Source organism: Crocuta crocuta, unplaced genomic scaffold (genome assembly GCF_008692635.1).
Source record: "Crocuta crocuta isolate KB4526 unplaced genomic scaffold, BGI_CrCroc_1.0 scaffold333, whole genome shotgun sequence".
Taxonomy (NCBI): Eukaryota; Metazoa; Chordata; class Mammalia; order Carnivora; family Hyaenidae; genus Crocuta; species Crocuta crocuta.
Window position 1 is genome coordinate 2,401,837 of NW_027532856.1, and position 27,571 is coordinate 2,429,407.

General features: G+C 48.1%; 1 pseudogene; it reads right to left on the reverse strand.

The window, feature by feature from the left end:
- Positions 1-574: 574 nt before the first annotated feature.
- On the reverse strand, positions 575-27,020 carry LOC144216268 (uncharacterized; annotated as a pseudogene).
- Between the last annotated feature and the right edge of the window lie 551 nt (positions 27,021-27,571).

Genomic DNA, 27,571 nt, shown 5'->3' on the forward strand with positions numbered 1-27,571 from the left:
AGAGAAAGAAAGAAAGAAAGCGAGAGAGAGAGAGAGAGAAAGAAAGAGAGAGAGGGAGAGAGAGAGAGAGAGAGAGAAAGAAAGAAAGAAAGAAAGAAAGAAAGAAAGAAAGAAAGAAAGAAAGAAAGAAAGAAAGAAAGAAAGGAAAGGAAAGGAAAGGAAAGGAAAGGAAAGGAAAGGAAAGGAAAGGAAAAGAAAAGATTCCTCCTTGTCAGGGCTGTTGACTAGAGTGACAGAGTCTAGCCTGCAAGTTCTCCCCTGTAACTCCCCTAAATCTCTCTTGGGGGCGTGAGAAGTGTGGGTCAATAGGCTACTACTTTCCTTTCCTGCCTCAGTTTTCCCTGGTATAATAAAGGGCTCGGCTGGGGTATCTCTGGGAGTCCCATGTGTCGGTCTCCATTAGGCACTTTCTTCCCAGTGGCCCACTCCTGCAAAGTGGGTCCCCCACCCCCGTCCTTTGAGCTTGTCTCTGCTTCACACAGCCAACGGGTGTCTCTCCGGCCCCCAAATCCTAGTAGTGGGAAGGGGTGAGAGTTGGGAGATTACTCCTTTAACCCACCCTCGGATCTGTCCGTCACCGAGCCCCCACCTCCTTCCCAGTTCTCTCGTCTTTAAGCCTTCGGAGTCCGTGCCGCCTTGGCCGAACACACTGCCTGCCCACCTTGGGCACTTTGGGGACGGAGAGCACAGGTTCCCAAATCACCAGGAACACCAGGAATGGTGAGATGAAAAAGGGTGGAGGTGGAACTCCCAGGATCTGGTCCTCCAAGTGCCCAGGACCCCTCTGTGGGCCGACACATTTACGAGTAAAGAGAACCGTGTCCGCCCCTTCCGGGGAGGGAGCTGGACCCAGCCTACGCTGACTTCGGCCAGGGGCTCGGTCAGTGAGCGAGCGAAAGGGCGCAAAAGGCTGTTCCAGCTCCCGGAGGGTGGGCTGCTGCTTTGCTCTCTAACCCTCCGCAGGCCGGACACGAATAGGGCAATCCAGGAACGAGGCGGGCCAGAAGGGCCACTGTTCTCCGCTCAAATAGAATCCCTCGTGGACAGTGTGTTTATTCGAGGTCGCTTTCGGCTCCAAACGCCTCTAAAATTCGAAGAGCAGGGGCGCGTTCACTTCTTCCGGTTTCTCCCCGCACGTCTAAGAAGGAAAAGTCGGGCCGAGGCTGCGAGTGCTCCGCAGACTGCTGACGCCAGGGGGCAGCACTGACCTAAGACAGCGGTGAGGGCCGGGCGCAGAGTGGGTAACTCCGAGAGGGTCGCCGCAAACGCCAGGCAGGGCGGCCTGGTTGCGGTCGCAGCCTCGCCGCCTCGTTGCTGCAGCACCCCGGATGGGGTGGAGTGATACCTAAGGGCCTCCAGAGGCCCCAGGCCCTGAGTGCTGCTTGGGGAGTCGTCCCCCCATCCCCCCCGCCTCCCGTCGGCAAAGCCTGTCCTGGAGTCGCCTTCGAGGCGCTCCCCTGGGTCCCGGCTGAGAACCGGAGTTCGGCTGCGGGAACCACGCAGCCCGCGGTAAGGCCTTGTCCCAGACAAAGGCCAGGCCGCTCCCTGGCCCAATTAAGCCACCCGCCAACCCCCTCCCCCGCCTCACATCCCTCATTGTTCCCGGGGTCGCCAATTAGCCCAGGAGCTCCGCGTCCCGCCGCTCTGGTGCTCCAAGGCTGTCTTAACCCTTCTGGGCCTGGCACCGGGGGCCCTAGACAGCAGGATCCCCTGAGCACGGCTGTATGCGGAGGGCGTGTTTGGGTTGATGGGGACTGAAGGGTCACTGCGGGGCCGTGTGCGTTGGAACTGTGGGGTCAGAGAAGGAACCGTGCCTGGCGGTGTGGGATGGTGGCGTGTGACTTCACAGGGAGACTTGGAGACGGGGGATGTGGGTGTGGGGTCTCAAAGAGACCCCCTGCTAGGGGCTTAAGCAATGCGCATCTCCAGACCTAGGGGAACTCATTTTCTCCTGGGTTAATCGGAGTCTACCGAATCCCCTCGAGCTATTTCCTTTCCCCCCACCCCCACTCACGCTGCGGTGGCGGAAATCTGCGGCCCGAGCGGCCTGGCCCCGCCTCCCACCCCGCGGCACTGAGCCCGGCTCCGCCTCCCCCGCGTACGGCGAAGGTCCGCACAGGGCACCCCCTGTAGCTGGAGGGGAACCTTCAGCTTAGTGCTCCCCAGGACACACACAGGTGAACGCCTCAGCTTGAGCCCCCTTCCCGCTTTTCCCAGATGCTGGAAAGTTCGAGGGACCGAGTCTCGATGAGACCGAAGTTTAAACGCCGAGCCTTGCCTTTTCCCCAGCTTTTAGAAAGCACTTCCAGATCTAATCCCACTCTTTCCTCTCTTCGCGAGCCTCTCGATTTCAAAGTTTGGAGTACCAGCTCAGCAGGCAGGGTCCGGCGACGGGCCGAGCGGTCGCGTTCTAGGGACTGGACAGCAGAGGGAAGACCCCTTTGCGCCCGGGGAAGAGGGCAAAGGGAAAGGAACCTGAACTCTGGGCTCCTCTCTGGGTTCCCCGGGGAGCTCCCTTGGGGGTGCAGTTTGGTCATCCGTCAGTGAATGCGCTGATGCAGTGCCCGATTCTGGGATTATTTGCCCATGGAGCTCCTTTTGGTCCCTCAGAGGCACAGATCTGCTCGCCCCACCCCACACCCACTCCCGAAGCCGACAGCCGCGGCTCTTTTCCCAGCCCCTCCCCTAGGTAGCTGCCGAAGCTCCCCGCGCAAAGCAAACCTGCAGCTCGCCAGGTCCACGAGCCGCGACAACTCCCCAAGTGTCCACGAGATGGCGCCCCAGGCCAGGGCCCAGGCCGCGGCCGGACCGCAGGCCGCCAGCTAGAGTCGGAGGTGGACCGAGAGATCGGCAAAGAGGCGCCGAGACAGAACCACAAAGTGACATAAATTCAGGCCTAGAGATGGGTACGAGCATCGGAGGGACCAAGAGGCTCCGCGGAGCCCCAATGGGGCTGTGGTGGGCCTGCAGACACATGGACTGCAACGAGGCTTCTTTCCTTCCCTTGGGACCGTCCCTGTGGTGCCAACTCCCCGGCCTTCAAGACTCTGGCTTGCAAATACCGCCCCGCGGCCTTCTGTGTGCCTGGCTAGGCTGGGGCCCTCTTGGGGTCCTGACTCTGGCCTTCCTTGACTCTCAGAAGCAAGGCTATGGGCTTGGATCCTTCACCTGCGGAAAAAACTGCTTTGGCCTGCTTTGGGGCCTACTGGCCAGACTCAGTGCTCCTCCGGCCCAGAGGTCAGCCTAAGTTCCTTCCTCCAGCTCCTCACCTTTTCCACTGAGGTCTTCAAGGTCGAGCGCGGGGCGGGGCACAGGTGCTGGGTGTGCAGGTTGGGGCCTCCTGGACAGAGCCGGGCGGGGCTGCTCACCGGGTTGATCTGCCTTAGGCAGAAGCCCTGGGGAAGCTTTGGGTCTGCATTATTCCAGTGGGAGGTGGTGAGAAATGGGGAAAGCACAGGGGTCAGCCTGAGAATCTCTCCCTTGGGTTAAAAGCCACCAAAGAAAGCTCTCAGGCAGGTTTGAATGGGAGGGGAAAGGTGTGAGGTGGGACTGCCAGTTTGATTCTGGGAAGGCTTTGATTCCAGCTGACCTTAAAGTCCTTGATGAGCTCTGCATTCTAGGAGATTATCTCCTTTATTATTAACTAAGGGTACATAGCTAGAAAGCAGTCCCGTCCACACCAGCTAGGGTAATTTCCACCAGGACACAGTTACCAGCTTGTTGTGACCCCAGCCAGGTGTCTTCCCTGAACTAGGTTTCCAGTTCTTCCCTCTTCAATTTACAATGCAGGGTAGGGTCAAACGTTTGATAATTCAGTAGTTATCTACACATTCACTTACTGCTGGCATGGGAGATAGGTACAAGGTTAAGCCCTGGCTTTAGCTGGGCGACCTTGGACAATGTGACTTTCTTCTCTGGGCCCCAGAATCCTCTTCCTGCGAATAAGTGGTTTGGGCCAAAATCAAATTGACTTGTGAGTGACAGGTTGACCTTCGTCCAATTCCCAGTGATCTCCAGCTTCAACTTCTTCATACAAGAGGTAGGGCTATTCTTCTACTTAACGTCTAAGGAACGGAAGCCTGAGGATACTGTTGCTGACATTCTTCGTGTCGGGGTGGGGCTGGTGACCAGGATGAATTCACAATTAGGAAATTGCATTCCAGGTCCTGAAACTTTCTGGAACCAACTGGCTCCAGCTGCCTCTCCACTCCTTGTGGGATGTGGTTATTTCCTGCTTTGCTTTCCACCTTGGAGCAAACTGTAGGAGAGGCACAGTCGGGTGGAGGGTGGCTTTGCCACCTAGACCAGTTTGTTGACTGTGACTTCTTCTCAAAGTGACAAGGGGGCATGAATGGAGGACATTCAGGTGCCCATGTTGAAGGATTCCCCCCCACACCTGGGATACCCAATGGGCTACTTCCTTACCTGGGTGGAAGGCTTTGTTCAAAGCAGTTGCACATATGAGCTCTCACTGAACCCTCACTGGCAGAGTGTTGATTATGAATCCTCCCCCATTTCAAGGATGAAGACACTGAGGTTCAGAGAAATAAAGGAACATGCCCCCTGGCTATCCAGTAAATAAAGGAAGAGGTCTTTCACAACCCTCTGGGCCAGATCCTTGGAAATGTTAGCTGATATGGGAGAATGGGTAAGAGTCGGCCTCAACCAGGAAAGGGCAGAGAGGCTGGGAAAATGCTCTCTGGCCCACCCAGAGGTGTGTCCATGAAAGAAGCAGCCGGACGACTCGGAGCCTAAGCAAGGAATAGTGTGGCCTCCCTTCTTCCCATCAACACAGCAGATTCTGCCAGGGAACCCTGGTGGGGGCAGGGGCTTCAGTGTAAAACAATAGCAGGGGTGTTGATGGCTTATCTGAGATGTCAGGTGGCAAGTGCTTAGCTCAGGCTTGGCTCAGGTTTGCTTTCCGTATTACTGATTTCCATCCCAAAGAAAATAAGATATCCTCAGGTCCTATGAGGGGGAGCTGATGGGAGGAGCTATGCAACTACCGTGTGCTTAACCCCAGGCATACATTTCCTTATTAGTTCTAAGCACTGGGCAGTGGGTTTGATTATTGCCATTTTACAGAGGAGAAAACCAAGGCTTGGACATGCCCAAGGTCATGCAGCTGCCTAGAAGGTCTGCCTGCCCCCAAACCCACAGTCTTTCCTGGAGGTCTCAGAGTTCCTTCTCTACAGCCCTGGGGGGTTCTGAGTCCCACTAGGCATTTGGCCCAGCCCCCTATGGCAGGCTCTTATGGGGCTGGTTCTTATTCACCTCTGGTCTGGCTGGTCTGTTTCTTCACCTTGCCCCGACTTCGGGTCTTATTCCCTTCTTGGAGGGGCTGTCCCTTCCAGCTTTGGCCTCCCACAGCTGTCCTCGTGCATTCAGGGCAGTTCTAGTTTTATTACTGGTATCTGGAGGTCTGAGAAGCCCCTTGGAAGTCACCCAGCAGGCACCCTACCTCTCACACAGACACCCACACAGAGTCCCTGCATGCACACCCATGGAGACTCACACATAGGACACTAACACTGTCCCCACACAGACACACAAATGTATACATATATGGACACCCCCCCACACATAGGCACACTCCTTTAACAGCACATACAAACACAGATATACATACAAACCCACACAGTCATGCACACAGATACACACAGACATCCATGGATGCAAACACGCAGAGATATGCCTTCACAAAGACGCTTGGTGGTTCTCCTTAGAGAAATCACCTCTCCAGACTCTCTGAGGCGCCCCTCTCCCCTCAGTTTGCTGGAGCCAAGCCCATTCACCCCACCCCTCAGCACTGCCACATCTTCTCCAGGAGGGGCTGTTTTTGTTTAAGGTTTCTGTCTCCTATGAGATCATTGTCTCCCTCAAGGCAAGGCTGGTGTCTTGTGCTTATTACTAGGTCCCCAGGCCGAAAACTGGTCAACACATGGCAGGGGTGCAGAAAGCATTTGCTGAATGAAATGAGTGAGTGAGTGAGTGAGTGAGTGAGTGAGTGAGTGAGTGAATGAATGAAAGAAATACAGACTGCAAAAGTGGGGCCCACACCTGGTCCTTCCAGAATATGCTTGCCTAGGCCCTGGGCCGCAAGCCCCTGCTCCAAGTCCACTTGACCTTGGCCCCGGAGAGCCCCTGAGGGTTGATGACCTCAGTCACAGCCAACAGGGCCTCCTTTCTCTCCTGAGGAGATATCCAAGGAAGCTGTCTATTTTCCCCAAGGACTCACTTCTGCAGGAAAACAGTCCACACTGCTGTCGTCTGAGTGTGTGCATCGCCCCAAAATTCCTGTTGAAAACTAACACCCAAGGGGATGGTATTAGGAGGTAGAAACTCTGGGAGATAATTAGGTCACAAGGACAGAGCCCTCATGAATGGGATTAGTGCTGTTACAGAAGACCCTTCCCTTTCCACCATGTGAGCATACAAGGAGACATCCGTGCCCCGGAAGAGGTCTCTCACCTGCCCCTGCTGGTGCCTTGATCTCCGAGGTCCAACCTCCAGAACTGTGAGAAATAAATGTCTGTGCTTTATAAGGTACCCAGTCTGTGGCATTATGTTACAGCAGCCTAAATGGACTAAAGGGCATCCACACCCAAGCCCTCCCAGCCCTCAAACCCTTCTCTTTAGCCATGCTGGGTGATTCTCTGTTTCTGAGAGCGTCTGGGGCCCTCTGGCTTCTGGGCCTTTGCTGCTGCTGAGGCACCTGCCTTGAGTAACCACCTTACCTGCCTCCCCCAGCTCCAGGGCAAGCCTCTCCACCTGGGACACTTGAGAGCCTCACAGGAAGCCTGCCTGCCCACATTTCCTGCCAGCCAGGGCCTTCCTGAAACATGGATGAAATGGGGTCGCCTCCCTCTTTAAAGGCTTCCCATGATTTTTGAGTCCAGAATCCTTAACTTGGTAGTGGGGCCTGTATGCATTCTGCCTGCCAACCTCACCCCACCCCCACCCCAGGGCTCTACCCACACTGTCCACCTGCCCGGGTCTAGCTAGGTTAATCTTACCGCACGTCCTTCTCACACTCACATGCTCTTCCCTCTGCCTGGAATCTTTTTCCTTTCTTCCTTCAAAACTTGGCTCACTAGTCCCTTCTCCAAGAAGCTTCCCCTTGACCTTCTCCCTTCTGGGTAGGGTGCCCACACACAATGTTTTATAGTTAGTATTCAATGAATGCGTGATTCTGGCCAATTACTTTACCCCTCCCCCATCACTTCTTCCACATGGAGATAATAGTACCATACTCTTGGGGTGTTTTGATTGAAATGCTGTTAGAACAGTGAATGCTGCTTCCCTACCCCTCTTGAGAAGGCCTTGCCCCTTTGGAGGAGTCTATGGGCTTCCAAGGATGGGGTCCTAGGAACCATCTAGAGCTAGAGCAAATTCCCCTCCATCCTGGGGAGCATCCAGTGTTCAGCCCACCAAAACTAGGCGACCCCTCCTGTCCTGGAGGCCAGTACAGGCCAGTGAGACTTGCCTTCTGGGGTGACAGGCTGTCAAGTCCCTGAGCCTGAAGAATCTGGCCTCCAGATTCTTGTGTGTTGGGGTTTCTGGCCGAGGACAGAGCCCTCACCGGCAACTGTGCTGCTGCAGAGAAATCCCAAGGGCAATGAACCCCAGTGTGCGTGCCCCCTGATGGGGCCTCTTCTCTATGGAACTCAGGCCCAGGGAAGGCGCGTTTCCTGTTGGCGGGTCTTTTTGCTGATGACCCGACTGGATCAGTGTGGCCAGTGGGCTGCCTAGGTCATGTGGCAGTGGCTACCTTTTACCACTAGATGGGGATCTGGAGTCGTCCAGGCCTGGAGTCTGGGGCTTGAGCGTCTATCCAGAGTCCTTGCCCCTCCTGCCTTAGGCCTGTTTCAGATCAAGAGTTCCCAACCTGCCGGGCTGTTGCCTCTGGGAGATCCAAGCCTACTTCCTGTGCCTGCGTTCTAATTTCTGGCTAGGTCCTGCTGCCAGGCAATGACACTGAGGGAAGTGAATGACCATGGACTTTGTGCAGCCAGACACCTGAGTTCAAATCCCAGCTGCACCTCTAGCTCTGTGGCTTTGACCTCTTAAGCCTCAAGTGTCCTCATCTCTAAAAAAGACTTGAGTCTAATTATTCTGCAGAGAGCAAGAGGAAGTGTGGCTGCCCTGATTGCCACACACAGAGGGTGGGGAATGGTCTTGCACATATAAAACAAGCTGACCCAGGAGGAGAAACTGAATGTAAGAGGGCCCCCATTTGTCTCATCCATCATTCCCCTGGAGCTCCTTGCTCTCAGGGCTCTGTGGGGTTCCAAAGAACCATGTGACTCCCACAGGCAGGCGTAGGGTAGAACACGACACAGGGCACCTGGCTGGCTCAGTCAGTGGAGCATGATCTCGGGGTTTTAAGTTCGAGTCCCACATTGGGTGTAGACGTTACTTAAAAATAAAATCTTAAAAAAAATTTTTTTTTTTAAAAAGAACCTGGCAGGTCCACAGGGAGGTGAGAATAAAGGTCTTGGGGCTGTTTGTCCGCCAAGATAGGGCAGCCCCACATTCTTTCTGCCTGGAATGCCCTTCTGCCCCTTCTCCCATGTTCTCTGAATACTTCGTTATTTTCTAAGGCTCAGGACAAAAGTCTTTTACTTCATCTTGTCTTATCTGGCTCCTCCTCCCTCCGGTCCTGGGCCCCCACAATCCTGGTATGGCCCTCTCTGCTGGCAACAGCTTCTCAGGCCAGAGATTTGGGGCTGAGTTTGGGCTTCTGGCTCAGAGATGTTTAATGCACATATGAGAACTTTGCCAGAAGACGACGAAGGCTTCAAGGAGAAGTGACCTGAAAAGATGAGAGGACATTTCAAAGGCCCAGGGGGCAGAGAACTGAGAACTGGGGCTGTATGGGGAAGCGGCACCACCCCAGCTCAGGAAAAGATGTGAATTTGCTCAAGGTAAACAGCTCGGAGAGGAAGGCAGGTCCAGAAGGGTGGAGGTAGCTGGAAGACCTGGCGAGGAGAAGAACTAGTTCCTCAGAGCGTCTCCTCAGAGCCCCCAAACCAAAATTCCTAGCTTGTCTGGCCACAGTGCGGGGGGCCAGGGCCCGGGACCAGTCACGACACACCCCGATATCCCCCTCACCCCACCATGCCCTGTCTTGTCCTCAGCCACCACCTAATGGGGAATGAGTGAGGCCAAAACCCGGGATGAGGCTGGCAGCCCAGGTGGCTCCTGTGTACCCTACTGGGGGCAGTTTCCAATTCTTTCATGGGCTTCCTTTTCCAGGGGACAGAGTGGGAAGAGCTTGGACTATGGGGTCAGATGGACCCTACTTCCGTCTAGCTCTGTTATCCCTCAACTGGGTCACCTTGGGCAAGTGGCTACCCCTCTCTGAGCAGCGTGTTTCCTCACCTGTGAAATGTTCTTGAGAGCACCCCGCCTCTCCCCACCATGTTGTCCTAAGGAGCCAGTGCGTTTTATCACAAGGGTTATGCCCTTTATCCTTCCCAAGGGCTCAGGAGTAGACTATGTTATGCATCTCTGCCCTCCACCCCCAGCAGTGTCCACCCCCTGCACAGTGATCCCTGGTCCCCGGTCTCCGCCCACCGCCACCCTGCTCTGCCCCCAACTTGCTGTAAGTGGAGGCTGGGCCTTGGTCCTGGCTGAGCCCATGCGTCAGGCTGGCTTCTGGCATCTGTATAGCTTGTCCCCAGGACCGCACCCGTGGCCCTGCATGCCGACCCTCTGAGTGTTTTTCTGGACAGTCCCTGTTTTCCAAACCTTCCCCACTCTCCCACCACCCTGGTGGAAATTCACCCTTCCCAGGGCTCCCTCCCTTGGAGCAATGGTGGGTAAGGGCCCATTCAACTCACTGGGCTTCATTCTCTCTCTCTCAGAGGCACTGGTCTCCTTGGGTTGTTTTCATGCTTTCCAAAAACTGAGATATAATTTGGGGTGCTTGGGTGCTCCAAGCATTTGGCTCTTAATTTTGGCTCAGGTCATGATCCCAGGGCCATGGGATTGAGCCCTGCATAAGGCTCCTTGCTGAGCATGGAGCCACCTTAAGGTTCTCTCTCTTTCCTTTTGCCCTTCTCCCCTGTTCGCTCTCACTCTCTGTCTCTAAAAAATAAAAATTTTAAAAAATTGAGATATAATTTGCATACTACAATACCTACNTTTTAAAGTGTACACTTCAGGGGCGCCTGGGTGGCTCAGTCGGTTAAGCGTCCGACTTCGGCTCAAGTCATGATCTCACGGTTCGTGGGTTCGAGCCCTGCGTCGGGCTCTGTGCTGACAGCTAGCTCACAGCCTGGAGCCTGCTTCAGATTCTGTATCTCCCTCTCTCTCTGACCCTCCCCTGCTCACGCTGTCTCTCTCTCTCAGAAATAAACATTAAAAAAATTTTAAGGTGTACACTTCAGTGGGTTTTAGTGTATTCATAAGGTTGTCAACAATCACCACTGTCTAATTCCAGAACATTTTCATTATCCCCAAATGAAACCCTGACCCATTAGCAGTCATGGCCCTTGCCCCAGCCCTTGACATTTGCTAATCTACTTTCTGCCTCTGGAGGTTTGCCTATTCAGAACATTTTATATAAATGGAATCATAAAATTTGTAGGGGCTTTGTGGCTGGATTCTTTTACTTTACATAGTATGTTCAAGGCTTGTCCATGTTGTGACATGAATCACGCTTTTATTCCTTTTTAAGGTTGAAAAGTATTCAAGTACATGGATATACCACATTTTGTTTATCCATTTGTCTGTCAGTGGGCATTTGGTTTGTTTCTGCTTCTTGGCTATTATGAATAATACTGCTGTGGTCATTCATGTGCAAGTCTTTATGTGGACATATCTTCTCATTTCTCCTGAGTTTATGCCTAGGAGTGGAATTGCTGGATCAAGTAATAACTGTTTAACTTTTTGAAAAATGTTTATTTATTTTAGACAGAGAGAAAGCATGAGTGAGGGAAGGGAGGAGGCAGAGGGAGAGGATCTGAAGCAGGCTCCTCACTGACAGCAGCGAGCCGGATACGGCACTCAAACTCACAAACCTTGAGATCATGATCTGAGCTGAAGTGAGACTGACTGAGCCACATAGGTGCTCTGATAACTGTTTAACTTTTTGAGAGAAACCACCAAACTGTTTTTCCAAAGTGGCTGTGCCATTTTATATTCCACCAGGAATTTCTTAACATTTTTTGAATATACCAGGCATGCGCCTCCTTGCCCCACAAGTGCTTGCTTAGAGAGGCCATCCTGACCTTTACAAAACTGTCACCCACCTTCGCCCTCCTCATTCTCCTCCTCCCCTCCTGTGACTGTTGTCATTATTGACATCTCACACAATGCATTTTTATTTTATTTATTTTCTCCCCTCATTAGAATGTGACCTTTGTTTTGTTCGTTGAATTGTTCCTGGCGCAGCGCCCAGTACATAGCACCTGCTTAACCAATGTTTGTGGAGTAACACACGAATGAAGACACGGACGGCCCTGTGCCAGGGACACAGTGTACAGTATGGTGAAGCCTCAGAGGGGCGCCCTGAGCATCACTGGGGGCCCCTGCCTCCACCTGTCAGATCGGTTATGGGGGCTCAGCCCAGACCTCTCATGCTCTCACCCTCATCAGCCAGAGTGACCGGTAACCAAACCTCTTCCCTAAACTAAACAGAAGGTGGCGGAAGCAAGTTTATTCACCACACAATCATTAAATGGGTCTACCTGTCAGGACACTGTCAGGCAACAGTTTAGTCAAGGATTTGAAAGGTGGCCATTGGAGAGGGCAGTAGACTGTGACAACAGTGCCCTGTATTAGTCCTGTCTGGCCCCCTCCAGGATCCAGTCTGCCTCAGACACGGGATGGAAAGCTGCTTGACAGGAAAGGATGCTGGCCTTTCCCAAGCCAGGAGTGAAGGACAGACCATCGCAGCTGGAGTGGGTCTTTTACAGTCTCATCTCACCTGGCCTCTGGGCACATAAGTCAGGATCCCTCAGTTGCAGGGGACAGAAATCAAGCAGAAGAGAAGGAGCAGTTCATCAGAGCATGTGGTACCTGGAAGTCAGGATGCAGGGGACGAGCGACACGAATGTCCCCGGCTCTCCCACTTCCGGTCTTCTATCACATTTCTTTTCTTTGCATACCGGTTTCACTCTCTCCTACCATGGGATGGGCTTCTTCGTGGGACAGGGAGCTTGGCTACAGAATTCAGCCTAGTGGCCCTGCTGCTCCCCTCAGAACAACCCAGAGAAACAGTTTGATTGGCCCAGCCGGGATGACATGCTCACTTTCCGCACACACACACACAAATAATCCATTCCCATCTGCCACTGTGGTTCTGTATTGTTACACCAGAAAACCAGGCAGGCTTGTTAGTCTCTCACAGAATGACCGCTAGGTGCCAGCTGCTTGGCAATATGATTTCTTTTAATCCACACAACTGTCCTGCAGAAAGATATACTGGTCAGGGCTTTTTTGCCTCCCACTGACAGAAACCCAGCTCAAATTAGCTTAAACCAAAAAGGGAATTTATTGCTCCCGTCACTGATAAAAACAGGAGTGGACTTTAGGCATAGCTGGAACTAGGGAGTCAGATTAGTTGGGTTGTCTCTCATTAGCTCCAGTTTTTTATTATTATTATTTTATTATTATTTGAGAGAGAGATAATGCACGTAGGGGAGAGGGACAGAGGGAGAGAGAGAGAAAATCCCAAGTAGTCAGCGTGGAGCCTGAAGGCAGGTTCGATTCCACAACCCTGGGATTATGATCTGAGCAGGAATCAAGAGTCAGACTGGGGTACCTGGGTGGCTCAGTCGGTTAAGAGTCCAGCTTCAGCTCAGGTTATGATCTCATGGTTCGAGCCCTTCATCAGGCTCTGTGCTGATGGCTCAGAGCCTGGAACCTGCTTTGGATTCTGTGTTTCCCTCTCTGCTCCTCCTCCACTCACACTCTATCCTTTTCTCTCTCTAAAGAACAAATAAATAAATAAACATTAAAAGAAGTGTTAAAGAGTCAGACCAACTGAGCCACCCAGGCGCCCCTGCTCCAATTTTTTTAAGTTTTTTTTTTTTCCCCAGCAATCTCCACACCCAGTGGCACTCAAACTCACAGATCAAGAGTCACATGTTCTTCTGACTGAGCCAGCCAGGTGCCCCTCATTAACTCCAGCTCTTAACCTGACTCCCCTCTGTATTGGCTCTGGAACATTCTGCCTACACAGCTGGAAAGATGCCCAAGGCATCCAAAGCCTGGATAGCCTTTACAGTCCTCAATCCCAGCGGGGAAGAGAGAAGCCCACTTTCTGTGTGTACAGCAAACTACTTGGGGATACTTGGATCCTAGAAGGTCATATATCTATTCAATGGACAGAGAAAGGGCAACTCTAGTTGGCCAGGCCAGGTCACATGCCCACCCCTGCAATCAGAAGATAGATCAATGGGCAGTGGTGCTACAAGAATTGGGAAGGAGCAAACAGATTGCATATGACCAGCTATCATTGGTATAATTTTCCTATTGTACAAATCAGGAAACTGAGGCATGGGGAGATTAGAAAACTCACCAGGGCCAGAGATACAGCTGGGATGCAAACCTATGTCTGTCTGCTCTTCCCAGAACATCACCCTGCACCCTTTTAAAGTGATATCGAAACATCACCGGATGAAATAGATGCTTGTTGACAGCTATGTTGTTCCCAGCACCTCTTGAGGCAGCCGTCACAGAGAGGATGCCCTGGGAGGAGGGGATGGCCGCACTCTCAGGTTTTTTTACAAGCCTTGCTCCATGATTGAAAGAGTCTTTGAGGTCATTAACTCCTGTTGCCATACTGAATCACTGAGTTAGTAATCCATCACCTGGCCTCTGTGTGGACATTGCCCTTACAAGGAACTCACCACCTCTCAAGGTAGGCAGCTTCTTCCAGACTTGAGTTAGTCTAATGGCTAGAAACATCCCCAATGATTAGAACAGTGCAGTTTGGGCTGGCTCCTGATTGTTTGCCTTCATTCATCTGTAGGAAAGCTTTTGCATTTTAAGTGGAAGAAGAGACAGAAAACCAGAGGGGGGCCATCCAAATACTTGAAAGTTGCCATGTACCCTTTTTCCTCTAACTCACCCAGTCATCTCCCCAATTTCCTCAACTGCTCTCCACTAATGAGACTCTCTGGTCTCAAGAGACCCTTTGAAAAATGTGGGCCTCAGTGGGTAGAGCACAGAACACAAGGGGCTCTCTCTTCCTGCACTGGTTTGAATAGAACCCATTATCACTTGCTTTTTGGCAGCCATGAAGCACTGTTGGCATTAACTGGTTCTATGGAGTCTGCTATTTGGCCACATCATCTCTCCATTGTGGACAAGTGACAGTGATTTTTGTTTTAATCAGAAATGATGGGTTGGGATGTCCGGGTGGCTCAGTTGGTTAAGCATCCAGCTCTTGATTTCAGCTCAGGTCATGATCTCACAATTTGTGAGTTTGAGCCCTATGTCAGGCTCTGTGCGGAGCCTGCTTGGGATTCTCTATCTCCCTCTCTCTGACCCTCCACTGCAATTTCTTTGCAATCAAGATAATAATCCCACCTAACAGGGTAGCTGTGGATTAAAAAGGGAATGCATAAAAACACTTAGCTCGGTGCCTAGCACATAAATGGTCAATAAACATTGATTCATATTAATATACTTGGTAATGAATCTGCACTGGCTGCTTTTCTGAAGTGCTCACAGACCATTGCTAGATCATCCATCTGCACACTGGAGCAGGAGATGGTCAGTTACTGGCCTCAGCTTTTCTTTGGTTAATCTGGGTAGTGGGTATGTTTCAAAATTGGTTACCTTAAGAACGTAGATTGATTAACTAATACAGAATGAAAAGAAGAGAATAAATCCTTCAACTGGGAGGAGGGAGCACTGGCTGAACTGGGGGAGGACTCCTCTACCCTCTGTTTCTCTTTTGTCTCTTAGCTGCATACTTATAATACTGTCAGAATCTGACTTTCCACAGCCCATTCATAGAGAGCAAGTCAAGAAGATGGGTGCCCAGCCTAGGCTAGCTTACAGACAGGGAAACCTCTGCCCCAGATGGATGAGACTCTCAAAGCAGCCCCCGCCTCACTCTGAGCATCCTCATTCCTGCCACACCTCAGATGCTGCACTTCCTGCCTTACTCTTGAGATGCATGTTTAAAACTGAGATGTCACTACTATTCCCAATAGTCTGTTTGTTCCTGCCTGGTGCTTCTGCCTCAGTGGCCGTCCCTGGGCTCAGAGGTTGAGTGGGACTTATGGACAGAGCCAGACAGGCAGCAGGTTCATCTACCACCTCTGCCTCCCTCCCCCAAGTTCACAGGCCTAGGTCTGAGAGGCCCCTCTCACTGCTTCCCCACCCGACCCCCAACTCTCCCAAGCCCTAAAAGGAGAAAAATGTCCAAGACCTCTAAGAACTGTAGGGGCAGAGCCTGCTGCGGGTACAATGATGCAGTGGTTCTGGGGCTGGACTGCTTGTTTGTTGGCTGTGCAACCATGGATATGTTAATGAAGCTTCTGGTACCACGCCATTTCCTCCTTTGTCAAATTGAAACTAATGATCTCACCTGCCTCAGAATTGCCGAGAAGAGTAAATGATATTTTATGGCTAGTGCGTAGGACAGATCCTGACACATGGGAAATTCTTAATAATATTGATTTCATTACTATGAGATTCTGGGCCAGAGTTTTTTAAACTAATGGTATTTCCACATCTGTAGTGGGTTCAACAGTGTCTCCCCCTCCCAAAGGTATACCTAAGCCCCATCCCCTGGTACCTGTGAATATGACCTTTTCTGGGTAGGCTGTTAAGGATCTCAAGGTGACATCACCCTGGATTTAGAGTGGGCCCTAAATCTAATGACTGGTGTCCTTACAAGAGAAAGGACATAAAGAGAGGCACAGAGTCTAGAAGGCCATGTGAAGAACAGATTTATGCCTGCCACAAGCCTAAGAAGTGGAGCCACCAGAAGCTGGAATGAGGACGCAAAGATTTTCCTTTAGAATTTTCAGAGGCAGTGTGGCTCTACAGGCAACTTGAGTCTCAACTCTGGTCTGCATAACTGTGAGAGAAAAAATGATGATAGTTTAAAGTACCAGGTCTGTGGTGGGTTGTCATGGCAGCCCTGGGAAATGAATACACCTTTCTTTCCAATTGTCCAGAGGCCCTGCCCAGGTTCACTCTCTCTTGCAAAGGTCTGTTCACATTTCTCTCTCCTCCTGGGCAGAAATACCCACCTCTTGGGGAAACCTACCTGGGTGTGAAGTGGAAAAAAAAATAATAATTTAGCTAAAAAAAAAGTCTTTCCCTCTGAGCATTAAAAACTTTGCCTCACACACCTGCATTCCAAATGAAGCCTTCTTGGTTGAATGTGGGTCTGAAGACTTTCAAGGCTCTCTTGGTCTCCCTGGCTGAGCTGGCTCACTCTGCAGAGGGCACTTCTGCCCAAACACTGACCAGACCGAAAGGTCATGAGAGCCCTCTTTGTGCTGCTTGGTCTGTAGTGTAGGCTTGGCACATCATTGTCCAAATAAATGCTTATTGACTTAAGACATGAGGGAGGGGTTTTGCTGGTGTCCCCACTTCTACCCTAGTCTTAGAAAATTCTAAGAGAAATGAAAACATGTCCATACACAGAGTTGTACACAAATATTTAGAGAGGCTTATTTACAATAGCTAAATCTGGAAACAATACAAATTCCATCAACGGGTGACTGAATAAACAAATGGTGGCATATCCTCAGTGAAGAAATGGGCAAAAGACATGAATAGACACTTCTCCGAAGAAGACATCCACATGGCTCACAGACACATGAAAAAATGCTCAGCATCACTCATCATCAGGAAAATACAAATCAAAACCACAATGAGATACCACCTCACACCTGTCAGAAGGGCTAACATTATTAACTCAGGCAACAACAGATGTTGGCGAGGATGCGGAGACAGAGGATCTCTTTTGCACTGCTCGTGGGAATGCAAACTGGTGCAGCCACTCTGGAAAACAGTATGGAGGTTCCTCAAAAAATTAAAAATAGAACTACCCTATGTCCCAGCAATTGCACTACTAAGTATTTATCCAAGGGATACAGGTATGCTGTTTTGAAGGGGCACATGCACCCCGATGTTTAAAGCAGCACGATTGACAATAGCCAAAGTATGGAAAGAGCCCAAATGTCCATCGATGCATGAAAAAAGATGTGGTATATGTATACAATGGAGTATTACTTGGCAATCAAAAAGAATGAAATCTTGCCATTTGCAACTATGTGGATGGAACTGAGGGTATTATGCTAAGTGAAACTAGTCAGAGAAAGACAAATATCACATGACTTCACTCATATGAGGACTTGAAGATATAAAACAGATTAACATAAAGGAAGGGAACCACAAGTAATATAGAAACAAGGAGGGGGACAAAACCTAAGAGAGTCTTAAATATGGAGAACAAATAGAGGGTTGCTGGAGGGGCTGTGGGAGGGGGATGGGCTAAACGGGTAAGGGGCACTAAGGAATCTACTTCTGAAATCATTGTTGCACTATATGCTAGCTTGGATGTAAATTTAAAAAATAAATTAAATTTTAAAATGGTGGCATATCCCTATAATGGAATATTACTCAGCAATAAAAATGACTAATCTACCCACCAGTATTGATGAATCTCAGTCATTACGCTAAATGAAAGAAGCCAGACACAAAAGAATACATACTTACTATTACATTTATATGTAATTCTAGAGAACGGCAAATTAATCTATTGTGACAGGAAGATCAGAAGCTGCCTGGAGCTGGGGTAAGGGAAGACTGGCTGCAAAGGGGCAGGAGGAGACTCTTGAGGGTGATGGAAATATTATGCATCTTGATCATGGTTATGGTTATGCTGATGCATACATTTATCAGAACTCATCAAATCAAAACTTTAAATGGGTTCAGTTTATTGTATGTGAATTGTATCTCAATAAAGTTGATTAAAAAGAAATTCTGTGAAGCTGTGGACCCTAAATACTACATCCTCTACTTCAATAAAAATAAAATATGCATCTTGTATATGGAGAAGTCTACTTGAGAAGTTTTTGTTTAATGTTTATTTATTTTTGAGAGAGAGAGACAGAGCGTGAGTGAGGGAAAGGCAGAGAGAGAGAGACACACACACAGAATCCAAAACGGACTCCAGGCTCTGAGCTGTCAGCAAAGAGCCTGATGTAGGGCTTGAACTTGGGAATGGCAAGATTAAGACCTAGGCTGAAGTTGGACGCTCAACCAACTGAACCACCAGGTGCCCCCGGAACTTATTTAGACAACAGATATGTATTGCATATCAGCCCAGTGTGTGGGCATCTGGCTGGCACTGGGAGGTCCGTAATGTAGGCTGTGCCCTCAGGAAGCCAGGGCTGAAAGAGAGCTTGCCAATTTCTCAAAGAGAGTGAGCTAGGATGAAAAGAATGTGCCAAGGGCAAAGAACAAGAATTTGTGTTCTTGGTGCTTCCTTGCCTGAGATGCTTGTTACAAGTATTAAAAATGCCTGAGCTCCATCCCTGACTTACTCAGAATTGTTGAAAAGGCCTAGGAATCTTTGGTTTTAATAAGTGTCTCAGGGAAATCTTCACATCAGGTAAATTTAGAGAAAATGCTTAACTGGGTCCCCATTTTAGGCAGAGGTGGGAATCACTGTCCCCAACCGATTAGAACACTTTGAAATAGAAGGGCCTGTGAAGGGTAACTCTTCCCTCCCACCCACCTACCTACCTCTGGCCAATGGGAATCTGCCAACTCCTCCTTCCTTTCTGCTCCTAGAGTCTCAGCCTATCTGCCAGAGATTCCCCTGTTTAGTTAACTCTCTCCCCCTTCAGAAGCTCCTGACTTTTTGGTCCATCTTGGGGAAAAATAGAAAAAGTTCCCCCTCTCCAAATCCCACCATCTTTTAGAAGGGTAAATGTTTTATTAAGTAGCTCTGCAACTTGGGTCAAACACATAGGCCCCTTGATTAGACAGTGTTTCTGCTCCTCTGGCCTGAGAATTCAATGCTAACCTAGTAAACCTAGTGAACACATTCCCCATGCTCAGAGTGGTGGATGTGAAGCTGTTGGGGGAGAAGGGAGGGAAGGAATTCTGTCTGCTGCTCATTCAGGCCACAGGGAGAGGTGGTCACTATGTCAATGAACACTCTCTACTCTACAGGCAGCCATTTTGTTTTCATGAGCAAAGCCCCAACACATCAGGAGGATGTGTGGTATCAACGGGGACACAACACTGAGAAAAGTTCTCTGTCACAGCTAGAGATCACCCAGTACTGTAGGGTCAGCAGCTAGACACCCTTCCCAAATTTGGCCAGGTTTCTCCCTGGGATGCCAGGACTTTGGGCAAAAGGCAAGCATTTAGGACTTAGTGCTATCCTTCTCCCAGAAAAGGAAAACTGTCCTCTCTTTGAGAACATGCCATGGACCATATTTTAAAATCCCAAATCAGGGGGCACCTAGGTGGCTCAGTCAGTTGAGCGTCTGACTTCTGCTCAGGTCATGATCTCTCAGTTCGTGAGTTCGAGCCCTGAATTGGGCTAGCTGCTGTCAATCAGAGTCTGGAGCCTACTTCAGATCCTCTGGTTCCCCCCCTCTCTCTGCCCCTGCCCTGATCATGCATGCTCGCATTCTCTCTCTCTCTCAAAAATAAATAAATATTAAAAGAAAAGAAAATAAGGGCACCTGGGGGGCTCAGTCAGTTAAGTGACCAACCATTGGCTTCGGCTCGAGTCATGATCTCACAGTTTGTGAGCTCAGGCCTGTGTTGGGATCCTCACTGATAGTGCAGAGCCTGCTTAGGATTCTCTCTTTGCCCCTCCCCCATTCATGTGTGTGCACACTCTCTCTCTTTGTCAAAATAAATAAATAAAGTTTTTTAAAAAAAACCCTATAAAAATAAAATAAAATAAAATCTCAAATCAGGATATCATGCTTGATAAAAAAGTTTGTAGATTGATTGATGCCAAAAGCCCTTTAAAGGTATATAAATTACATCATAGTTACATACTAAATAAATTATATTTCTAGAAAAGAATGCAATCAAGGTAAGACACTGTCCCAAACTATCTAGGCCAGTGGTTCCAAATGGAGGTGATTTTGACTCCCAAGGGACATTTGGCAATACTTGGAAACATTTTTGGTTTTTACAACCGAGGGTAGGGATGAGACCAGGAATGCTGGTAAACATCCCACAGTACACAGGACAGCCCCACAACAGCCTAAATGTCAGCCTGTGCCCAGGTCCAAAAGCCCTGGTCTAGGCTCTCTGGCGCTGTCCCTGTGGACCCCAGTGTGTTGGCCCCGGCATTGGTTTTTGTCCTACTTACTTCGGTCCCAGCCTTGACATTGTCGTGAGGGGGGGAGGCTTGGGACCCCTCGACTCTCTGCCGCTTCCTCTCTTGTCAGCAGATGTAAGAAGACAACTGCCTTGGAAGAGGTGCCCAGGAACCAACCCAAGTTTGAGGAGAGTCAGGCAAGGTCTTCGTCCGTATTTCCCCTGGAAGAGTGTCCACAGCAGACACCAGCTGCAGCAAGGGGCAGGGAGGAGCCCTGGATTTGGAGGGTTCTAGTTCTGCTTGACTCTGCTTCTGACTTGGTCACTTAACCTCTGTGCCTTAGTTTCTTCAGTTCCTCCTCTGGGTACAGGTGCCTGTTCTCGCCTTCCTCACAGGGTTGTTGTGAGGGTCAGGGGACATGAAGGGTGTGACTGGGTTTTGGAAAACTCAAAGGTCAGGCAGCCCGCACAGTAGCCCTGTGCGTGTGGATACAGGGGTTTCCCAGGTGGCCAGCTGGAGGCGCGAGGATGACTCTGGGCTGAGAGATCGGAACCGCTAGCCTGTGGGGTTACAAACAACCAGATGCTAACGGAGCAGAGCATGGAGGAGGGAGGGGACGGGGGTGGCCGGCAGCACAGTGCTGGGAGGCAGATGGAGCCTTCCTCTGAGGATCCCGTTTTCTCTCATAGCTCTCACACAGAGGGGCAGGAGCTGTAGAGCTGTTCAGGAGTCCCAAAGTTCTTAGGAATTTAGGAGTTTGGAAAAATTTTTCTTGCTTACTAAACTTTCTAATTTCTCTTCATCCATAATGTTTGGCTATGGTTTTCTTTTCCTGCATGTGTGTGGAAGAGAACAGCTAGTTTGTTCCCACACATTCTGTTGTTAGATACTGAATTTTGTTCCAACTAGTGTTTATTATTAGACATTTCAGTTATTCCAAATTTGTACCGATATTTACAACATAGAGAAGAAATGGCTACAAAAGAATTAGAAATTTAAAGTTAGATTTAAAACACCTTAAAAAGGTGGATGGAAATGCTTAAAGACACCTAAATGTTGCAAAATCACTTCACAAGTAACGAAAAATATGAATACGTTCAGAACATCTAGCTGTGAGTGTAAGTGTCCATCACTTCACAACCAATCAATTTGCATTGGGCCAATGACACGGCACTCACTCGCTCCACCATCTCCTTCCCCAGGTTGATCTCCTGTAACACATATGGCCTGGACCCTTGAACTACACAGTGGTTAGAGGTGGCCACTCCTGCACAGTCAAAAATCTGCCAGTAACTTTTGGTTCCCCCAAAACTTAACTATTAATAACCAATGTTGACTAGATGGCTTATGATAACATAAACAGTCGGTTAACACATATTTTGTTTGTTATATATTCTATATACTGTAATCTTACAATATAGCAAGCTAGAGAAAACAAACGTTACTAAGAAAATTGTAAGGAAGAGAAAATACATTTACAGTATTGTGCTGTATTTGTCAAAGAAAAAATCCATACATAAGTGGACCTGCGCAGTTCAAATTCCTGTTAAGGACATAAGCAGAAATGTGCGTATGTGTGTCTAATTCTTTTTAGAGGAGGTGGTGGAGGATAGTGGCTGTACTTTCTGCCCAGAAGTTAGAAAGAGACCCCATCTCCTCTTGACTGGTTTTTTCGTCTGTAAAAGGTAGATAATAACGATGGTATGTGAGAGGGACACTGAAGCTAGACAGAGAAAGAGCTCCCAATGGCTAAAACTGGAACAATTTGAATGACAAAATAAATAACGTAAAATTGGATTTAACACAAAGTATAAAATAGGTATTCATGAGGTAGTACTGATATAAATAAATGACTAGATACATAAAGAAATGGAAGAGAAGAGCTAACTCTACTGTGAAGAATTCCAAACGCTGTTTGTAGATGCTCCTCCCTCAAGGTAGGCCAGGATAACCCCACTCCTGACACTCGGGCTGTGCACAATGACTTCCTCTCAACTACTTCAGGGGAGGGAAGGAAAGAGGAACTTAACAGGAGAAACCTAGCAAACAGCCAGGTGGTCAAGGTCAACATCATTAGTGATAAGTCATCTTGATGATACAAACCCTTGATAGGATGTGATGAGAAGGGCACTTCACCTTTGAGGCCTTCCTCCCCCAAGCCCATAAGCCTGGTCTAGTCATGAGGGAAACATCAGACAAACCCCAATCAAGAAGCGTTCTACAAAATACCTGACTGACACTCCTTAAAACTGTCAAGGTCATCAAAAACAAGGAAAGCTGGAGAAACTGTCTCAGCAGAGAGTGGCCCGAGACATGACTAAGTGTAATGTGATCTCCTGGGTGAAATCCTGGAGCAGAAAAAGGAGATTAAGTTAAAACGAACGAAATCTGAATGAAGTCTGTATGGACTTTAGTTAATAATAATGTAAAATATCAGTCCATTAACTGTGACAATTATACCATATTCATGTAAGATGCTAACAATAAGGGAAACTAGTGTGAGCAATATGGGAATTCTATGTACTATCTTTGCAACTTTTCCATAAATCTATTCTAAAATAAAAAGTTTATTTTAAAAAGTGGATAATAGGGGCACCTGGCGGGCTCAGTCAGAAGAGCATGCGACTCTTAATCTCAGGGTTGTGAGTTCGGGTACCATGTTGGGTGTAGAGATTACTTAAATAAATAAAACTTTTTAAAAAAGTGGATAATAGTGTTTATGTTATGTTGTTGCTTTCAGTAAGAGAATTTATATCAAACATTTAGCATACTGGCGTATGGTGTTTAAAGTTAGCTATTACTTATCATTATTGTTCCTGCTTCTATTTTTCTTATTAAAATAGCAATATAGGGGTGCCTGGGTGGCTCAGTTGATTAAGCATCTGACTCTTAATTTCAGCTCAGGTCATGATCTCATAGTTCGTGAGTTCAAGCCCCGCCTTGAGCTCTGCAATGTCAGTGCTTGTGATTCTCTCTCTCTCCTTCTCTCTGTCCCTTCCCACATGTGCTTTCTCTCTCTCAAAATAAATAAACATTTAAAATTATATAAAATAAAATAGCAATACACACACATAATAGAAAAATTTATGTACAAACCAAAGAAAAACATAAGCCAAAGAAAATAAAGAAGAATATTCACAATCTTACCCTATCTGAGACAACCACCAAGCACACCTTGCTGTGGGTCCCTTCAGATATAATTCATTGTAAAATTTCGATCACCCCATATATACAATTTGGTAAGTGGCCATGATTAAATTAAGTAACATTTTTGTGCTTTGTTACAACTCTTTGCTTTTACAAGTAGTAAGGGATGTAAGTGATTGGCTACTTAGGGAGAAAAAAAGAAAACCTGAAAAATTATAATAACTGGGCACTAATGCTTAAATAGGCACAAAGGGTATTCGATGGTTCATCAAAACACCTTCATCTGAAAAGCCAATGACTGGCTTTTCTAGATCTATTTTGTTTCATAATTTAAAAAAATATTTTCTAAAAGTAAAGAAAAAAGATCTGGCAAAATGTTGACACTGGTTATCTATTCTGTTTCCTTTGCATCTGGCTGTTGATTGCCAGATTCGCTACAAGGAGGATATTTTACTCTAAAGCAGCAGAGTAGAATCCAGGACGATGGCAAAGCTGTCTTCAGCCTCTCAGCTAGGCTCCTGAGTGGCTAAGTGAGTCTGATGAGAGCCCCCCAGTACAGGCTCTCTGGGTGGCTGAGGGCTCTGGTGGTGTGTAGAGACTTGCTGACAAATTTTAGGTATTCCCCATAAGAGGGAAGGATGATATAGAAGGGCAGCACTATTGCTCTTTCCAGAAGCCCAGAGAAACCAGAGTGCCTGCTCTCTCTTGATTTGGTGGTCCCTCCCCATTTACGAGAACCAGCTCATCTGATTCTCCCACAATGTGGGAAGCAGGTAGACTTCTCTCCCTTTGCACTCGATCTGCTCTCTTCCTGAGGTCCCTGGTGACCTCTAATTGCCCCCCTCCCCTAATCATTTACATTCTCTTCCTTGACACCTTTGCAAGTATTTTACACTGCTGACCTCTCCCTTGCTCTTTTTCTGCCAGGACTGCACTCTGTCTTGGACAGCTCTAACTGATTCTTCTTGGGTTGCATCGTTGCTTTCCTTTCTCCTTTTCCATACCTTCCAGACTCTCTTCTTGGCTTCTTTCTTTTCTCTAAAAGAAAATTCACCCTTTCTAAAAGAAAATTCACCCTTCCTAAGAATTCACCCTTAGTGATTCATCAGCTACCAGTATAAGCTATCACCCTCCACCCCGTATCAATGTGTTTCAAATCTTTAGCTCCTGTATTTCAGCTATTTTTTTTTAATGTGTTTTTATTTTATTTTTGAGAGGTGGGGAGGGAGAGTGAGAGATGAAGACGGAGGATCCAAAGCGGGCTCTACACTGACAGCAGAGCCCAATGCGGGGCTCAAACTCACAAATGGTAAGATCATGACCTGAGCTGAAACTGGATGTTTAACCAACTGAACCACCCAGGTGGCCAGAGACCCTGTATTTTCAACTTTAGTCTTATCACGACTGAAAGGAACCTCTGGCTGGCTTAAGCAGAGAGGGGATCTATTGAAAGGATGGGTCCACTCACCATCTTGAAGGACAAGCTGAAGATCCAGGCTTAGAAATGATGGAGGCTGGAGTAGTTCTGGGGAGCCACAGAATCCACCAGTGGATTCAGGTAATAACTCCTTCAGGGCATGAAGACTGAAGAATGTAGTATAAGAATGTTACCTACCATGCAGTATTTGTTCAATCTTAAATGATCTGTACAAACAAGCAAGTTGAGGCCCCAAAACATGATTAAAGTCCCATTCCTTCATTCTTTCTGCCATTATGCTCAAGATGAGACTCCTGGGAAGAGAGCAACTGATATGGTCATGGCTGGAGCCGACAGATCCCCTTCACTGACAATCCCACCAAAATCCTCAGCGGAAATGATTCTTTCCCCCTAAAACTATACTGGGGTTCTTTATTTTAAAAAATTTTTAAGGTTTATTCATCTTTGAGAGACAGAGCATGAGCAGGGGAGGAGCACACACACACACACACACACACACACACACACACACACACACACACACAGAATCCAAAGCAGGCTCCAGATTCTGAGCTGTCAGCACAGAGACCGATGAGGGGCTTGAACTCAGAAACTGTGAGCTATGACCTGAGCTGAAGTTGGAAGTTCAACCAACAGAGCCACCCAGGCACCTTTATACTGGGGTTCTGAATGTGAAAAGGGGTAGTGGAATTGGGGGATGCAAAATGACAAATGTCTAACATATTCCTGCCCAGAAATATCCTTAACTCCTGCCTCTTTCCTGCCCCACTTCTCCTAAATACTATTCTAACAATTTCCCTGCCTTGATAAGTGATCTCCCTGCTGCCACTCTTCACCCCCAAATCTTCTCGCCCCACCACTAGTCATCTTCTAAAATACAAACCTGATTAGTCCAGCCCTGTTCTCTCCTGAAAACCTGTTATGGTTTCCCATTGCCCTTAGATAAAGGTGTTTTTTTGTTTTGTTTTGTTTTGTTTTTGTCTCAACTGTTATTACCCTTATTATATGCAGGTGTGTAGACAAAAGCTTTTTATCAGCTAACTACATGAAAAGATATACACATAATTCATGGGATCCAATAAGGGTAAGAGCAAAGGGGACTAAAGCTTCCCCTTAAGAAGAAAAATTTCAGATCTATGAAAAGGACAACACGAGTTTTAAAAAATTGTATTTACTTAGAAGCACTCAGAATGTTCACAAAACAGCTGCAATGGTTGTTTTCCCTCAACTGCAGAGTGAACAGAAAAACATTTCATAGAAGCTGCATCAGAAACAACTCAAGATGAAGCAACAACCATCCCCATAGATATCTAATTTGGGCCAGGCACCAAAAAGAGCCTACTTTAAATTCCCATGCCAATGTACAGCCCCCATACTGCACCTACCAAGGCTGCTGAAAATACCATGGGTTTAGGGCTAGCTAAAGACACGTTCAGTAGTGTCTAAACTCTGTTTTTAAGAAAAGACACTGTATAGTTTAACAACAAATCTTACATAGCTGTACATTTTTTTCTTTAAGAGGAGTGAGTTTCGGGGGCTAAATGTTTTATGGACGGGGGGAGAAGTGCACTAGAGCCAACTTTTTCATCATCATCATCTTCTTCACCTTCCGTCTTTTTCTTGTTTTCAGCCGGACGACTCCCGTTTTTGCCGCATCACTTCACACTGCTCAGTATGCAGCAGTGTCCGTTTTTCCTATCTTTTCCTCCAGCGCAGCAGCCTTCTTCTCATGAGGCTGCCTGTCATCTGCAGCAGAGCTGTTCCATGTCTTCCCCAGGTCCAACATCACCAACAGACAGGCCCAGATGTTCTCCTTTGATTTTTGGACGATACTCAGAACAAAACAAGATGAAGGCCAAAGGAGGTCTCTTGGATCCACTGGGATCCTTGAACTTCTCTGTTATTTCCCCTCTAAGGGGGGATGGATACAGGTTTTCATGTCTCATATTGAGCTTTGTTGGTCTTTACCTTGTCTTCAGTTTCTTCCTTCCTCTTTAGAAGAGAAGTCTTCCACCTTTCTGAGCACTACTTAGAAAACTTCGAAAAGTTGACGGAAGCATCTTTGCACTTTGTCTTGTGCTCTTCCTGGCAAGTTTGCAGAAAGAATGCATAGCATGACTGCCACTCAGAATCCTTCTTAAGATCTCCTTTGCCCATGTTTCACTATTTTTCCTCAGTGAGGCTCAGGTCACCCAGGGCCTGTTTGACGCTCAAGTGCCCTGGCTATTTCTGTGGAGCTCAATGTACTGCACTGGCTGTCTAGGTAAAGTTATTAACATGGCTTACACGGCCCTTCTAAACCTTTACCGTCCCACAAAGCTTCATTTTCTGTCGCTGCAGCCCTGCTGCTCCTCAAATATGTCCTCTGTGCCTTTGTACAGGTTATTCCCTTTCCCCGAAATACCCTTTTCACATTCCCTGTCTCTCAGGATCCCATTCGTATTCATCTTTCAAAGATGGTCTCAGATGTTATCTGCTCATGGAACCTTCCTTAACAAGGCAGGATGAGTTGGTAACTCCCTCTTTTGTACTCTCATCATACCCAGTATGGGTTTAGATTACAGCCCTGAGCACGTTTTATTACTGCATTTGTTTATAAGTCTGTCTCCCCCACTAGATTGGGAGCTCCCTTCAAAAAGAGCCTGGGTTTTCCTCTGCTTCATTCCTCTAGCGCTTAGCACTGTGCCTAGAATGTAGGGTCTGGTGAA